General features: G+C 48.3%; 1 long non-coding RNA gene across 1 annotated transcript; it reads right to left on the bottom strand.

The window, feature by feature from the left end:
• Positions 1 to 2,316: 2,316 nt before the first annotated feature.
• On the bottom strand, positions 2,317 to 2,830 carry LOC120976278 (uncharacterized). Its single transcript, XR_005771522.3, has 2 exons — positions 2,690 to 2,830; positions 2,317 to 2,579 (listed from the first exon to the last, which is right to left on the bottom strand). It is a non-coding gene; the product is annotated as an uncharacterized lncRNA (long non-coding RNA).
• Positions 2,831 to 17,767: the final 14,937 nt, after the last annotated feature.

Here is a 17,767-nt window from a genome sequence, read left to right as displayed (position 1 = left end):
TTCCATATGAGAGTACGGTTGTAGCTCTTTTAATCCGCAGTGGTTCGGTTGGATATTTTTCTAACTATGGTTGAAGCTTTCATATAAGCGGTTGTAGTCACACTGTCGTCCACTTAAATCTTTATATACCACTGGTAGAAGTTTTCGATTCAACGGTGGAAGGTTTCCATGTGAACGGTCACAGCATCGTCGCCATCGACGGTCACCAGCGCCGCGCGCAACCTCTCGCAGCCCTCCTCCCCCGGCGCCCCCCCCCCCCCCCCCCCTCCGGGCTCACCCTAATAGCAAGGTCTCGTCATGCCTGTGCGCTGCACATGGCGGTGGAGATGGAGGAAAAGAACGGCTGCAATGACCTGCGTTCATGGGCAAGAAGAAAGAGGAAAGGTGCAAACCACAATTTGAACCGGGGCGCTCCCGTGGCTTGCGTGACGCAGTGACGCACCATCGAGACGGTCGCAAGGCTCGCCTGCGACTGGCCTAATCTTCGGCTGGCCGCCCGGCCAGAATAGGTTACTACTACGCGTCATCCGGATGATTTTCGGCGGAAATCATCCGGCTGGTGTGCCGTTTGATCCTATCCGATCTGACGTCTCTAGTGGGTCCTAGGTAACGAGGTTGATGATTTCAAAGGCCCAGTGATCAACGCTACCTGCCAGCCTTATTTTACGTGCATGGCCCATGTGCGTAGCTTTTTGGTGTCTCTTTTGACTAGACTACTGAGTATGCTTCCTGTATCATTGTACGTAGGCTGCCATGAATGAAAAAAAGCACGAAGGCAAAACTATGTACATTGTGTGAATATAACATGCGGATCAACTGCATCCACCATAGCAATTAAATCCATGCGACAGTCCTTCGATCTGCGTCAACTGTTTAGCTGCGATACATCATTTGCAACGTAATCGATGTTGCCCTCAGGGGTTTGCAACATGATACACGTTGCAAATACTCTTCAGTCGTTTAGTTGCGACCAATTGTTTGCAACATGACTTATGTTACACTCATGTTGATTGTGACTCATCGTTGGCAACATGCATTCAGGGGTTTGCAACATGATCCATGCTGCGCTTGCTAGCATTGTAAACAATCATCGGTCATTCAGCTGCGACCAATCGTTTGCAACATGACCCATGTTGCACTCGCATTGCAAACACTCCTCAGGAGCGACCCATCGTTTGCAACATGACTCATCATGTTGCGCTCGCTTGGGCAAACACTCCTCGGCCATTCAGCTATGACCTGTCGTTTTCAACATGACTCATCATGTTGCGCTCGCTTGGGCAAACACTCCTCGGCCATTCAGCTATGACCTGTCGTTTGCAACATGACCCATGATACGCTTGGGTTGAAACACTCCTCGGTTGCGACACATCATTTGCTGCATGACTCATGTTGTGCTCGTGTTGCAAACAATTCATGATTGTGACTTACCATTTGCAACATGACCCATGTTGTGCTCACATTGCAAACACTCGTCAACTACGACCGATTATTTGCAACATCATAACCCATGTTGTGCTCAAGAGGTTGCAGCAGCCAAAAAAAAAGGATATAGCGGAAAGCTTGTAGCATCGACATACTTCTCGCTTGCGTGTCACGTGTCTCATGCACACTAGCGGTGGCTGGCTTTCGAGCAAAAAGAAGTATGTGGCTGTTTGCAACATCGATGTGATTCGGCTTGCAGCGACATACGCTCCGCACGCAATAGAGGTGGTCGGCCTTGCAATGTCGTGCATCGGCTCTACACACACGACCGTTCGGCTTTTGCAATAGAAAAAAATTGCATCCTACTTGAAAGATTCACATCTAACATGTCAACACAAGTACTACGCAACATGGGAAAAAATATTTTAGTGTGCCTAAAATATTTTGAAGCATCCAGCATGGCATCCTTTGTTGAGTTATTGGCGGTAACAAAGCTGCCACTTTTTTGCAATAAGAGTGAATACTAGCTACTTAGTGTGCCTTGAAACGTCAACGTACTAGTGTGAACATGGACCGGCAAACACAAAAAGGCAGACATCCTCGTGTGAACACAATGCTGTGCGCCCCAGGGAAATTGCGATCAGCGGTCATCAGACGGCCGAGCAGGTGGCTTACGCGCCTGTTAAAATCAGCCGGTTGTTTTCAAACCTTTTCCTTTTAATATACTCAGTTAATTTACGATCTAGCATATTTTCTAACAGAACAATATATATGTTGCATGGAGTAGAACATGGAATTCTCAAACAAGGGAAACGGAGGAGAAAAGAGGGAAGGAAGAAACAGGCAAAGTGTATGTTTCGGCAACCAAAAACTGCAAACAATAATTGCCAATAAATTCATAGCAAATTGTTTATTGTCTGGATCTTATTCATTTTTCTTCTAGCTCATGATAAGAACCCGGTTTCATGGAAGTACAGAGGAAGAGGAGGGAGGTAAATATGCACACTTGGCTCTGCACTCATCCATTGTTTTGTAGCATTGCCAATTTTGAACACAACAATAGCATCTATATTTATCTGGGTTGCAGATTGGTATAGTTGCACTCTTTGTGCACCACGGAGGAATACGCTCGCCATTGACACCGATGGCTTCAACTATAAAAGTTTATAGACGAATAAACCATCAATATTCAAAACTAATAAAAGAATTAAAATGAAAGGATAGTTAAATAATCGACTGTTGGGGAAATATGAGTGCCACTTACACTGCCCATGAATAGCGAAGCATACGAGAAGAAGTAGCAACAGCGCGTGAACTTGCTTAGTGCACTTTCCCATGATGCAGCCGATGGACCACGACTGCAATATTTGATCTGATCCAAGAACGATAGGATGTGTCGTCGTTTGACCTGCGGCCTTGTGATCCATGGTCCATATATATAGAGAAAGAACTCCTTATCTTTTTATTACCATATATCTTCGGTAATTAATGCATGATACCCTTATCTTTTCATTCATGGTATACACGATATGCTTCCAGTATTGTACAAACGGTTATAAATGAAAAAAAGATACATACAAGATACTGTTTATCTTCTTTTTTGCGATGGAAATATATTTTTTATCGTTGTAATCATAGTACAAGTATTGCTTATACCAATATAAAAGTTTACTATTTATGGCAAATTAATAGCCTCAAATTAAGTTGAGTATCCAAATATGTATTAATTACATATTGGATCGCTCTCTTGGTAATCTCAAATTAATAACATTTTTTATTGCTCTCTTGGTAATCTCAAATTAATTACATATTTGATTGCCTTCTGGATAATCTCAAATTGATTACATATTTGATTGCCCTCTTCATAATCTGAAATTAGTCATGGCAGCATGATCAGCAACCATTTTTTCTCCACTAGTAAATGCATACCTGCAATGAATGTTGATATTATGGAAGATATGAATTGCACGTTGATATTACGTAGCATATTAATTATGCATTAATTCTATGATTAGCACATAGGCTTAATATTTGGTATGATATTAAATTCACGGTAACATGTTGAGCGCTCACCATTGAAGTAATCCAAATTGGATTGACATGATTGATGGTCGAGATTAGTTGGATCCACCCATTTGGGATGATCAATATGATTGATCAAATCATAAAACTCGATATGATCACAATACAATTTGGATCTGCAATTGCCGAAATCGCTAGGCGCTGCTCAGATGGAGATTCCGCATAGCGTCCTGGCTGACAAATCAGATAGAAACCTGACATGCTTATCAGAGTCTGAACCCACCTGAAAGGACCTTCAGGAAGGAGCCATACTATTTCACGAATATTACTCCCTCCGATCCATATTACTTATCTTAAATTTTTCTAGATATGAATGTATCTAGACACGTCTTAGTGTTAGATACATCCCGGGTCGGAGGGAGTACTTTATTTGTGATTGATATTGGTTCTATTTCTATGAATGCTATATGGTAGAAAGATCCCTCATTAATATCAGGAACATTTTGCATCCCGGATGTTGCATCTTCGCATGTCAGTACATCTAGTAGTGGGCTCTTGAAATTGGGGTGCTGCTAGGTTTCCTTGAACACAAGGGTTTGTGTCATACATGAACATGCACAACATCATTTTTTTACAAGGTTATTATAATGGGTTTGGGCCTTGTCGCACAGGAGGTCGGGATCCGGGGTATAGATACATCGCCGACCGACAGGAATCGTATGGAGATGTGATTAGCATGGGGTAGCTTACCAAATAGGCTAGTCAGCTAGCGGTGATGCTAAAGCTCACTAGTCATCCTGTGCTATAGATGTATCTTGGATCACTGTCAGTTTGCGAAAGGACGTTGACTTTGTTGAGAAACGTAGTAGAAAATATATTTTTTCGCTTTACAACCACCCAGGTACAATATGAAGATGCATATAAAGTTTGGATCAACAATAATTACCGACTCCGGAGTGCATCGGAAGTAGACGAGTTGGTGTACATCATACTTGGAGTCCCTTGTATCGTAGATGAACGATCCCGCGAACCGCCGACAAACGATTCCTCAGAGAGAAGACCAAAAGCACGGCCTCACTACTTGGTTGCAAGCGCACGGTCTTTACGATCCGACAGCGCTTCGCCATCCAGAGCTAATCGTAATCGAAGAATTGAAGGGAGGAGATTAGAACCACACTGAACTTCTAATTGTGAGGATTAGAGGATCTAGGTGAAGAATTAAAGCCAGAGAACTTTAGTAGTTCACGTTTTGCTGGCAGAGACCAATATGTGATGCTACAGCATCACTTGTTAGGGATAGCAAAATTCTCAAAGCCCTGTAGGGTCATATCTAGGTGTCTCCTCAAAGATGATCATGGTATTTCTCTTGGACCTCACTCTTTGATGTTTCTGCAAAGCGTCTTGAAGTCGGAAAAATTAATGGTGGAAGAACATGAAAATGTAATACATCCATTTCACATATTCAGCTGGGCTCCTCACTGGATCATCTGCTATCTATAGCAAGGGAAGGGGAACAAAGGCTAACATAGAAGCCACTGAGCAGTTGCTGCCGCAAGCATCCGACATGATAAAGTGGAAATTGCGATAGTTAGGGGTTCATCTATGAGAACTAGGGAGTTGGGGTTTACGTGTGCACTTCTGCTTCAGTACAACCCCCTAAACACATGGAGATCTCTTGGCACCCCTTCATAATAAAGGGTAGGATGGTCTTTTTTTTAATACGTCGACCGCATCGAGCGCGCCCCGTGTACATACCGCCCGGTTCTATTTAGGGCATCCCCCGCCCCTCCGCTCTGAGCCCGGCCCATTTATTCCTTTTCTTTGCTGTTAAAAACAAAAAATATGCAACAATGTGATTTGAACTCCTTAACTCCAGGTTAAGTGCAACAACTGACCAAATGTGCCTACTTTACTTTGTTTTCCTTCTTCAAATCAACATAAAAAATGGGACCTCCTATCACTAGTAGAAAAAGGCCCATTTGTCTTGGTTTTCCGAAGTGGGACTAAAGTGTCGGTAGTAAAGCCCAATACCTTTAGTCCCGGTTCGCCTACGAACCGGGACAGACGGGGCTCCACGTGGCCGCTGCGGCTTGCCGAGGCAGGAGGGCCTTTTGTCCCGGTTGGTAGCACCAACCGAGACCAAAAGGCATCCACGCGTAAGCAGTTCAGGGCCTGGGGTTTTTTTTAAGGGGGGGTGGGTTGGGGTTTTGTGGTTTTGTAGGGTTAATTTAGGGGTTTCATATATTGTGTTAGCTAGCTAATAGAGAGAAGTGTCCTCTCTTATCTTCATGCTTGGTCGATGCTGCGTACTATACGTATAGAGAGGACTCGACATGCTAGCTGGCTAGTAAGCAAATGAAGGAAACCATTAAGTACAAAAGATCGTCATGAACATATACAGAGAGAAGTGATCGACCTCTCCTTCTCCGAGAGATTGGTCGAACAACAAGTTTTCGTATATCTATCCGACGGTACTGGCTACATATATACAATATAAGATCTCTTACAATCCCCTAATATCTGAACTCAAGTTCCACATGGTATTCTCAGTCTTTATCGATGACGTGGTCAAGAAAGAATCCCGCCAATTCCTCTTGAATTGCTCGTATGCGATCTTGGGGTAGGAGTTCATCCTGCATCTGAAACATCTAATTCAAAGAAGGGGGTCAATACATATATATGAATGAAACTCAACACAAATGATGGTAATAAAATAAAATTGTGAATATTATTGTTTACGCCCTTCATATTGTTTTTTAGAGTAGCCCCGCTCACAGGTCGTGTGGTGGATGAACTCGCAAACGTAGTATGCACAGTAATCATTCCCGGGTTCCTGCCACAACTGAGGGAGTCCTGGATTAGGGGGTCCTCGGGCGTCCGGGCTATGTGACATGGGCCGGACTCGTGGGCCGTGAAGATTCAAGATGGAAGGCGTTCCCCCGTGTCCGGATGGGCCTCCCCTTGGCGTTCGGATATGAAGATTCCTTTCTCTGTAAACCGACTCTGTACAACCCTAGCCCCCTCCGGTGTCTATATGAACCAGAGTGTTTAGTCCGTAGAGGCAATCATAATCATACAGGCTAGACATCTAGGGTTTAGCCATTACGATCTCAAGGTAGATCAACTCTTGTAACCCCTATACTCATCAAAGTCAATCAAGAAGGAAGTAGGGCATTACCTCTATCAAGAGTGCCCGAACCTGAGTAAACATTGTTTCCTCCTTTTACCTTCGACCCTTAGACGCACAGTTCGGTACCCCCTACCCGAGATCTGCCAGTTTTGACACCGACATTGGTGCTTTCATTGGGAGTTCCACTGTGCCATGATCGAAAGGCTCGATGGCTCCATCGATACAACAATGCTGTCGTGAAGGTGATCTTTCTCCCCGACCAAATCTTTGTATTCGGCAGCTTCGCCCTACGGGCCAACTCGCTTGGCCACCTTGAGCAGATCGACAACTACGGCCCTGGTCATCAGATCAGTTTTGGAAATCTGAACTACGTGGCAGACATCCGAGGAGACTTGATCGTCCAAGGCTTCGCGACCCCAACTACTGCTCTGGCCTTAGATCCGGAGCACGTCACCAGGTCCGAAGATGGGAGTTTGGACCCGTCGGACTCTCTGCTGCCATGGAGCTCGATTCTGGAGGACCGAAGGGGATAGCATCACCCGCAGGCCCGTTACTTCAGGCCCCTTCTATCATCACAAAGCCGGACTCCTGTCTGGACTTTAGCTCCAAACCCTCAAATTCCGTGTCACGTGAGCTCTCCCAGGGAACTTTTGTCCCGCCCAACTCCATGGACCCTCGCTTCCCCGCCCAAACCACGCACTGCTCGAACGAACCGTGTTCGCTCGCTTCAACGCGGTCCCGCACTACGCTTAACTAAAGCTCAAGATGCCCGGTCCACGTGGCGTCATTACAATCAACGGAAACATGGAACGCTCCCTCCGTACTGAGGAGCATACCGCGGCCATCGCGGCCGAAGTACAAAGCGGCCCTCTCAAGCCGCACACCTCATTGGCTATTAAGCTGCCGGGCTCTATTACACAAGGACGACCAATGTCGCATGCTGACAGCTCGACAATTCCGGAGCTGGATTAGCAGTTTCGCCTCCTTCGATCGACGTGTATATCCGCGAAATCCATACCGCGCGGGCATAATTATGCACTCAAAACACCTTGGGCATCAGCGGAGGCACAATACGAGCAAGCCTATAGTACGGTTCGACCCTATACGACCTTCCCCTTTCTTTAATTATTTTTTCTCTTTTACCACAGGTGAATCAAAACCTACTCATCCTATGGACTCACAAGGACTCTCTCCGAGCCCGGCTTCGTACAAATAGTCGAAGACCATTCCTCTCAAGGAATCTTTCTTTCTCAGGCGAAAGCGGCACAGGCGTGCGGCAGGAAGGTGCAATGGATTTTGTAGACCACAACTTCACTCAAGAACCTGTATAGAGCTTTTCCCCTTAATCTTAGACCCCGGCACGTAAAATGGCCTTGGTGATTATGGTACCCTTTGTAAGATTACGTTTTGACGTATCAATCAGATTCCAGTGAACCAAATTCTTATTCGGTATCGTCTTTACTTATAGACTTTATTCCGTCTCTTCAGTTGTCTCACGCACACACCTCGACACAAATTGCCAGGGGCTCTATATGGCAACACATGTGTTGCCAAACAAAAGTCCGAACAGCTTTATGGCACAATTCGGCGTCCCGAGCTCGGCACTATATGCACCGGCTATGAATCATGTCTTTGGTCAATAGTTGGGTTGCCCAGCTCCTGTGTTTGCTACCTTACTTCCGTCTGATCAGCTAGGGTAGTAAAGGGAGAACTACTGCGATTGTGTTTCTGGTTAGTCCGGTTAAGCACCTTAGTAGAGAAAGCCGAAAACTGGCTGTCATGATGCGGCGAGAGCTGGTCAGCCACTCGACAACTTATTAAAATCTTTAGCAATTTTTTTCCGTGTTACACGAAGGGCTGTTTCCCGGTCACATATGTAGCGCATCTGCATTGGGATAGCCGCTACATACCAGGGGCTATCTCTTAGACCCATCGTCAAACTCCTATGGCTAAGTGAGAGCGATAAAGCCCCATAATCCGATTGCCTGGTTCACCGCACTGACACCTCCTTCACGGACCAAGACGTTGGATCAAGTGTGAACATGTGCTATTCTGAACACCCCCGTAGTATCTATGTGGGGGCTAAAGCTGGCGACTGGAAAACTCTCAGGAATACAAAAACAGCCCCACAGCAGGATAAAACTTTCAAATAAAGGTGCAAATATGCCTCAAGGCTTTAGTGCATAATGAAAACATCAAGGCGGTTCAGGTACATTCATTCAAACATAATGTCTTTTGAGTACTGACCCTCTATCAAGCGGGCGCCATCTAGGACGTCATCTAAGTAGCGCTCCGGCGTACGGTGGTCCTTGCCTCCGGGAGGGCCCTTCACTGCAACATCGGCGGTCTTCATCTTCGCCTAGTAAATCTTGACGTGGGCGAAAGCCATCCGCGCACCTTCTATGCACACTGACCACTTGACGGCGTCAATCCGCGTCACTTAATCAACAAGTTGCCGTACCAAGCCGAAATAGCTGCTCGGAAGGGGTTCGGTTGGCCACAGCCGGACTATAACATCCTTCATGGCCGCTCCGGATATCTTATGCAGCTCGGCCCATTGCGCCATTTGGTCGTTAAGCAGCACCGGGCGCTCCTGCGCCGCGAACTGTGCCGAGAATAGCTTCTCCGTCGTGTATCCCTCCTGAGTCTGGAAGAATTGCGTGGCGTCGGCGGCACTCTTCGGAAGATCCGTGAAAGCGTATGGAGAACTCCACAGTCTGTTAAACAAGGCATATCTGTCCGGCCTGCGGGATCTCCTTGCGAGCTGCTCTTGATTTGGATCGCGCGTTTTTGGCCTCCTGAAGGGCCTTGTCGAGTTCAGTTGCCTTGGCTTTATTCTCCTTCTCGAGGGACTCGCACTTGCGGGGGGGGGGGCGTCCTTGAGCTCATGCTCTACGACGGATATCCGCTCCTCACATTGGCGTCGGGTGGCTTGTTCGGCCTTTAGCTCCGCAGCCGGTTTATCAGTGGCCACATTGCTCACCCTAGCCTGTTCTTTGGCCCGGGAAAGTTCACCCCTGAGGGTCTCAACCTCGGCAGCGCCATCTGCAGTTATGCAGATAATAGCATTTGAATTTCAATCTAGTGTTCGCACATTCATATAGGCATAAAAGGAGTGTTCAAAGCATACCTTGCGCCTCGTCGAGCCGCTTGTTAATAAGGACAATATCCTCATTGGCCAACTTCAGTTTCTGCTTTAGTTCGGAAACCTCCGCGGCCTGGGCGGTTGCCGCTAACAGTGAAGCCTATTTTTTCCAATTAAATAAGCATGCTACTTCCCTGAGATATCTATAGATCCTTTGTTCGCCCTTCTTCATGGGCCACCAGAGTCTCAGGGGCTACTATCTATATACAGGCGTATTTGTTCATATGGAAGGCGGCTAAGACATTACATCACATACCTCGAAGCCTGTTAGTAGGCTCGTGAAGGCCTCATTCAGCCCACTTTTTTTGGATTGAATCTTCTCAAACATCGTACCCATCAAGGTACGGTGCTCCTCCATGACGGATGCACTCTGCAGTATGTCCATCAGGCTATTCGGCGCCTCTGGGTTCATGGAGGTTACCGTAGTATTAGGCGTTCCCCCCTCCCCTGACGGAGGCCGCTCACCCGACTCCGGATCCGTCTCCGGAGTGGTATTCGGCTGGGGGCCGAACAGTCTAGGCCCCCCATCGTTGGTCTTCATGGGGGCCACACCTCCTATGCCCTCAACAACAGAGGTGTTCCCCTCCGGTGTCGTGCTGATGGTCTCCTGTACTTCTCGGCGATCCAGAGAAGTCCTCCGGGATGACACCTCAATGTTGTTCGTCCTTGGGGGCGAGGAAGCTTGCAGTGGTGTCTCACTCTCCATCATCTCCGATGGTAGATCCCCCGATGACGATGATACTTGAGGGAGATCGCGAGCCGGACTGAAACACGTACTTTGACATTATTCTCTCAATTCACAAATGATTGAAAATACGTGAAAGCATCCTTAGGTACTTACGATGCGGCGATAGGCTTGGTCCGGGGCGGTGCTTGGGGATTGCTTCGGCGTCCGATTCCGAGTCGTCCGAAAATGATGTCCTTCCCCTCTTGGACGCTCCCTCCTCCGGATCTGCAGAGGCTGCCCTCTTTTTCCCTTTAAGGGAAGGGCTCTCTTCTTCCTCCTCCCCCTCCTCCTCGTCTTTGTATTCGTCTTCCACGTGGGAGGAAGGAGCATCGGTCTCTCTGGACGCGGCACCCGAAGTACCTTCATGGTGGAGGCCATCTTCGGCCTCCTTGCCCTGCTTCTTCTTCTTTTCTTTCTTTGCCGGCGCCTGGTAGGGCGTCGGGACCAGCATCCTCATTAACAGAGGTTCGGCTGAGTCTTCGGGGAGTGGAGCCGGACATCTGATCTGCTTCGCTTGCTTTATCCATCCCTGTTCAAGAGGCAGAATTTTCAGTACCCCTCCCAAAAGGTTGACGAACTAAGTAATGTTCGGAAATTTAACACTTACTGAGGAGGCCGGATTGTTACAGTCGAGGCCGGTGTCGTCAGACGTCCGTGGCCACGTCTTCTGTTTCTTGAAGAGCAGCTTCCAGATCCCTTTGTGCGTCATGCCAAAGAACCGCTGCAGGGTCTGTGGCCCTTCTGGATTAAACACCCACATGTTGAGAGGCCGTGATTGGCAGGGGAGAGCTCGGCGGATAAGCATCACCTAGACCACGTCGGCAAGGGTGATGTCCTTTTCTATCATACACTTAATGCGCTTTTGCAGCATCAACACCTCGTCAGAGGATCCCCAGTCTAGGCCTTTGTTGGTCCAAGAGGCAAGCCGCAACGGAGGACCGGATCTAAGAGCAGGAGCGGCCGCCCACTTGGTGCCGCGGGGTTTGGTGATGTAGAACCACTCCTGCTGCCATACCTTTACGGTGTCCACAAACCTACCTTTGGGCCAGGTAACGTGGCTGAGCTTGCCCACCATAGCTCCTCCACACTCGGTGTGTTGGCCGTCGACAACCTTTGTCTTCACATTGAAAACCTTGAGCCATAGGCTGAAGTGTGGGGGAACGCGGAGGAATGCCTCACACACAACGATGAACACTGAGATGTGAAGGAAGGAATTTGGGGCTAGATCGTGGAAATCCAGCCCATAGTAAAACATGAGACCTCGGACGAAGGGATGGAGTGAGAACCAGAGTCCTCCGAGAAAGTGGGGGATAAACACCACCCTTTCGCCAGGCTTTGGGGTAGGGATAACCTGCCCCGGGTAGGAAGCCTGTGTGTAATCTCTGTTGTCAAGTACCTCGCTTCCTTTAGATCCTTGATGTCCTTCTCCGTTACGGAGGAAGCCGTCCACTTGCCCTAGGAACTGGATCCGTCCATGGCTAGGAGGAGCAAGGGTGAAGGGAAAGATTGGGATTGGGGCGCTGGAGCTCGAGGATGTAGAGGTAGGATGGGAGGATGGTGCGGGGAAGAGGGATAGATAGTTATCCTTTTATAAAGGCAGTGAATGTCAAGCGCCCCCTCCCCGGCCTTAAAGTTTGCCTATTCCCAAGGGGTCGTGCGGGTGGCACGGTTGGATTACCCAAGTCCTCAGTTATGAGAATCCAGGAACAAGGGGACACGATCTCTGCTTTGACAAGACGTGTCATCGGAGGCTGGGTCTTGAAATGCGAAACGGAAGGTCAAAAAAGATTCAAAATAATGAAGTGGCCGGACGTAACGTCCCACCAGTAAAGTTGTCAGAAGACAGAACTTATTTTTGCTTAAGTATTTTGCCCTTGTGATTCAGGGTTGTGACTATTGTACAGAGCTGGATATAGTTCTTGTGATCAAATACCTTGAAGTGTTCGGAGGAGGAACCCGGCTTGCAATGCCGAAGAAAATCTGCGCGCCGGACATATCGTGATTGAAGCCTGGTTCAGGGGCTACTGAGGGAGTCCTAGATTAGGGGGTCCTCTGGCGTCCGGGCTATGTGACGTGGGTCGGACTCGTGGGCCGTGAAGATTCAAGATGGAAGGCGTTCCCCCGTGTCCGGATGGGACTCCCCTTGGCGTGGAAGGCAAGCTTGGCATTCGGATATGAAGATTCCTTTCTCTGTAAACCGACTCTATACAACCCTAGCCACCTCCGGTGTCTATATAAACCGGAGGGTTTAGTCTGTAGAGGCAATCATAATCATACAGGCTAGACATCTAGGGTTTAGCCATTATGATCTCGAGGTAGATCAACTCTTGTAACCCCTATACTCATCAAAGTCAATCAAGCAGGAAGTAGGGTATTACCTCTATCAAGAGGGCCCGAACCTGGGTAAACATCGTGTCCCTGCCTCCTGTTACCTTCGACCCTTAGAAGCACAGTTCGGGACCCCCTACCCGAGATCTGCCGGTTTTGACACCGACAACAACCACTTTACATGAAATAGAGGTCAATCAAACTGATAAGCAAGCATGTTAAATGGTATTGATGAAACTAGCTAGAATCAATGGGAGATGGGCGAAACTAGCTAGTAGTACTTACTTTCGGGTGTGTAAATCGCAGCTCCCCCAGCAGTCCCGGAGCTTCTGCGGTGAACTTTTTCCAAACCCTGCCAGACAAAGAAAACAATTACTTGATATCAGGAAATGAACAAAGTTGCCGATATGGTGCGATAATGATCGATTGAACTTACTTCTCAAGCATTTTAGTCATGGCCGCATACTCCTCGGGATCTTTTCGCACTACTAGGAAAAGGGCTATAGGTGATATGGCTACTAATGGCGCACCAGACATGTGGTGCGCCACTACTATATAGCAGTGGCGCACCATGTGTTGGTGCGCCATTAGTGTGAAAGATACTAGTGGCGCACCAGACCCACGGTGCGCCACTAGTAATATTTTTTTTTTTCAAAAATACTAATGGCGCACCAGCCAACCCGTGCGCCACTACTAGTGTTAGCTAGTAATGGCGCACCACTAACCCAGTACGCCACTACTAACATATTTTTTTTCCAAAAATACTAATGGCGCACCAGCCACCCCGTGCACCACTAGTAGTGTTAACTAGTAATGGCGCACGAGTCACCCGTGCGCCACTACTATCTTTTTTTTGCAAAACTACTAATGGAGCACCACCTTCTGGTGCGCCATTAGTAACCAGGGTTACTAATGGCGCATTTGCAAGTGGTGCGCCATTAGTAACCTGAGACATGCTAGATATTTTGGACAACCACCTACACACTCACTTTCCCCACTTCATTCTCTCCACCTCCTCCTCCAAGCTTGTCTCGGCTGCCTCCTCCTCCTCACCTCATTTGCACCATAGATTCATCCAAATTCAGTGGTTAAATTACCTTTTTTGATAGGTAAGTAAGGGGAAAGCTTTCTTTATGTTGTAGATCTACTTTTTTCTCCCTCCAACAACGTGCACATGCACTTTTTATGGCCTAGGTAGATCTATGTATGTTTGTGGTGTTGCATATGTTTGTGGTGTTGCATATATGTTTGTGTTTGCAGGTACCGGTATTTGAAATGTGATAGTTGCCAATATTTTGCCGAAATGTTGATTCATTTCCGTTTCGGCGAGAATTTTGGCACTATGCATTCTTTTTGGTCCTATTTTTAGGCAAAGTCATGCCAAATTTTTTCTTGGTTCTAAAATATCGTTTTGCTCTACCCCGCAGGCGACCATGGTCCGCACGATGACCGAAGGCATCGTGAATAGGTTTTTGAGCTCCGCGAAGGCCGAGATGCTTCAAAAGAACGAGACGGAGATAAGATGTCCGTGTCGAAGATGCAAGCTGAAGAGCCTTATTGCGGACCCGGATTCCGGGCAGGTGCGGGACCACCTGCTCTTGCGTGGTTTCATGGATGGCTATCGGTGGCAAGGTGATGAAGATGACTATGAAGTCGTCCATGGGGGCCGGGCAAGAAATGAGGAAGGGCAGCAAGACAACCACCGCGGCGAGGGCGGGCGAGAAGACGACGAAGAATCTCCAGGACATGATCACGACGGTGATGCCGGACATGATGATGAGGAAGATCAAGACGAGGGGCATGATCATGAAGATGAAGATGCCGGAGCAGACGACGATGGACCATCGATGGGCTGGGTGCAGGACCCTCATATTCAAGAGCTGCTTCTCAAGCAGACGGATAATGCAAGAGCTGCCGCCCGAGAGAAAGCCAAGCTGGATCAACTGGAGATAGACGCGGTTACTCCATTGTATGAAGGATGCAGGCCCGTGGATACCCGCCTGAAAGTAATGCTCATGGCTGTGGAGATGAAGGTAAAACACAAAATGACCGACACATGCTTCGACGAGAACATGTCATTCTGGCACGAACGTCTTCCCAAGGGGAACAAGTGCCTGACCAGTTTCGAGGAGGCGAAGAAGATCATGTGTCCTCTGGATTTACCGCACGTGAAATACCATTTGTGCATATGTCCTGTGTGCGGCGTCACTCGATACAAGAAGAGGAAGAAAGCTCCTCGAAAAGTGGTGTGGTACTTTCCGATCACTCCTCGTCTGCAGCAGTATTTCGCGGACCCTAAGCTAGCAAAGCTCCTGCGTTGGCACGCGGATAGGGAGGAGAAGACGCGAGAAGATGATGCAAATGATCCGGAGATAAATAAAAAAGACAAGATGCTGAGTCACCCTAAGGATGGGAGCCAGTGGCAAGCGTTGAACTTCGAACACCCAGAATTTGGGAAGGATCCAAGGAACATCATGCTGGGCGCGAGCACCGATGGAGTCAATCTGTTTGGCAGCCAGAGAAGCACACATAGCACGAGGCCTGTGTTTGTGTGGATGTACAACCTTCCCCCCTGGTTGTGCATGAAGAGGAAGTACATTCACATGAGTATGCTAATTGAAGGGCCGAAACAACCAGGGAACGACATCAATCTGTATCTGGGGCTGCTGAAACAGGAGCTAGACACGCTGTGGAAAACGCCAGCCAATACGTGGGATGCCGCAGAGAAAGAATATTTCCCTATGAGAGCCGCACTGCTCACGACGGTGCACGACTATCTCGGTTACGGATATCTCGCGGGGCAGGTGGTCCACGGATTTTCTGGATGCGTCCGGTGCATGGATGACACAACGTATCGCCAGCTAGATAGAGATCCCGGGTCTTCGAAAACCGTGTTCATGGGACATCGAAGGTGTCTTCGCGATGATGACCCATGGAGAAAACGCAAGGATCTGTTCGATGGTGAAACCGAACCCCGAAGACGCCCGCGTACGAGGAGCGGCGAGGAAATAGACGAGCTGTTGAAAAATTGGAAAGATTGCCCACTGCCGGGAAAGAAGCATAAGGCGCCAGAGCCGGGAAAGAAGCGAAAGGCGCCAGAGCCGCTGCTCAAGGTATGGAAAACGAGGTCTGTTTTCTGGGACTTGCCGTACTGGAAGATCCACCGTGTGCCTCACAGCCTTGATGTCATGCATATCACGAAGAACGTGTGCGAGAGTCTGCTTGGTACCCTACTCAACATGCCAGAGAGGACCAAAGATGGGCCGAAAGCAAGGGCAGACTTGAAATCAATGGGCATCAGGGAGGAGCTTCACACTAATGGTGATGATGATGAGGCGAAGCAGGACACGGAAAGTCGTCGCAAAGGCAAAAAGGCCAAGAAGACCGGAAATGACTTCCCTCCCGCGTGCTTCACTCTAAGTCAGGAGGAGATCGATCCGTTTTTCACCTGCCTCGTAGGAGTAAAACTTCCTTACGGTTATGCGGGGAAGATAAGCAGATACCTAGACTCAGCGAAGCAAAAGTTCAGCGGGATGAAGTCTCACGACTGTCACGTGCTGATGACGCAGATACTTCCAGTTGCAATCCGTGGGATCATGGACGCGCACGTCCGTGAAATGCTATTTGGCCTATGCAACTTTTTCGACGTCATCTCTCGGAAGTCGGTTGGCGTGAGGCAACTCAGAAGGCTACAGGAAGAGATCGTGGTGATACTATGCGAGCTTGAGATGTACTTCCCGCCCGCATTCTTCGACGTTATGGTGCATCTGCTGGTCCATATCGTGGAGGATATCATGCAACTCGGGCCGACGTTCCTGCACAGCATGATGCCGTTCGAAAGGATGAATGGTGTCATCAAAGGATACGTTCCCAACATGTCACGTCCAGTGGGAAGCATAGCCAGGGGCTTTCTGACCGAAGAGTGCATCTCCTACTGCACGAATTATCTAGGCATTGAGAACCCAGTTGGTCTGCCCGTCAACAAGCACCTTGGCAGGCTCGCTGGATGGGGTAACCGTGAGGGTCGCCGCGAAATGCAAGTCGACTTCGAGGGTCGACTCGCCGACTTTGAAAGAGCAAACCTAGTCGCGCTACAACACATGGACATGGTCGATCCTTGGGTGGTAGAGCACAAAACCTTTATTGAGAAGACGTACAATGACCGAGGCCAACAGAGGACGGACGAAGATATAATCAAAGAGCACAACTCATGTTTCACGCGTTGGTTCAAGCAGAAGCTTCTGTCGTACCCTTTACATCAGGATTCTTCCGCGGAAGAACAACTCATATTCGCCTTGTCACAGTGTGCCGAGCACAACCTGATGACGTATGAGGCGTACGATATCAATGGCTACACATTCTACACCGAGGGAAAGGACATGAAGAGCGATGGTTATCACAACTCCGGGGTAACGATGGAATCCTACACCGGTAACGACAAGGACAGATACTACGGAAGGATCGAGGAGATCTGGGAGCTGAGCTACGCTGGAGAGAAGGTCCCGATGTTCCGTGTCAGATGGCCCAAGAGCGTCATCAAAGAAGACCGGTATTTCACTACCATGGTTATACCCGAAGCCAAATCCAAGACCGCGGGCGCAAACGTCACCGCGAAAAATGAGCCATGGGTACTGGCTTCCCAAGTGGACCAATGCTTCTTCATTACCGACCCGTCAAAGCCCTGTCGTGTTGTCGTGAGGAGTGGCAAAAGGAAGATCATCGGAATGGATGGAGTCGCCAATGAGCAAGACTTCGACAAGTACGGCGACCCGAAGATGGAACATGACGACGACGATGAAGTACCAACATACACCACAAGAAGAAGCAGGACCACCCTACCTAAAGGAAGTCCGTTCAAGAGAAGAACTCCATTTACGAAAAATAAGGGCAAGAAGATTGTGAACAGATAGCTAGCTAATATCGATTGTATTTAAATTCAAGCCTTCATTTCTCGATTGTATTTCATGGGCACTTTTTGAACTCATGAATA

The sequence above is a fragment of the Aegilops tauschii genome, chromosome 3 (genome assembly GCF_002575655.3).
Source record: "Aegilops tauschii subsp. strangulata cultivar AL8/78 chromosome 3, Aet v6.0, whole genome shotgun sequence".
Classification (NCBI taxonomy): Eukaryota; Viridiplantae; Streptophyta; class Magnoliopsida; order Poales; family Poaceae; genus Aegilops; species Aegilops tauschii.
The sequence above is the reverse complement of the archived record's forward strand: the minus strand, read 5'-3'. Positions and strand labels throughout refer to the sequence as shown.